The sequence below is a fragment of the Pteropus vampyrus genome, unplaced genomic scaffold (genome assembly GCF_000151845.1).
Source record: "Pteropus vampyrus isolate Shadow unplaced genomic scaffold, Pvam_2.0 Scaffold318, whole genome shotgun sequence".
Lineage (NCBI taxonomy): Eukaryota > Metazoa > Chordata > Mammalia > Chiroptera > Pteropodidae > Pteropus > Pteropus vampyrus.
In genome coordinates, this window is record NW_011889099.1 from 2,316,767 (window position 1) to 2,317,109 (window position 343).

Genomic DNA, 343 nt, shown 5'->3' on the forward strand with positions numbered 1-343 from the left:
TACTTTCTAACTCAGTTTTTGAGACCATCATTACCTGGATACCAAAACCTGGTAAAGATAACACAAAAAAAGAAAACTACAGACCAATATCTCTCAGGAACACAGATGCAAAAATCTTCAATAAAATGTTAGCAAATCTAATACAGCAACATATTAAGAAGAATATACACCATGATCAAGTGGGCTTAATCCCAGGGGTATAGGGATGGTTTAACATATGTAAATTGATCCATGTGATACACATAAATAAAGGAAAAATGTCATATGATCATATCAATAGATGCACAAAAAGCATTTGACAAGATACAGCATCCATTTATGATTAAAGCACTTAATAAAATGA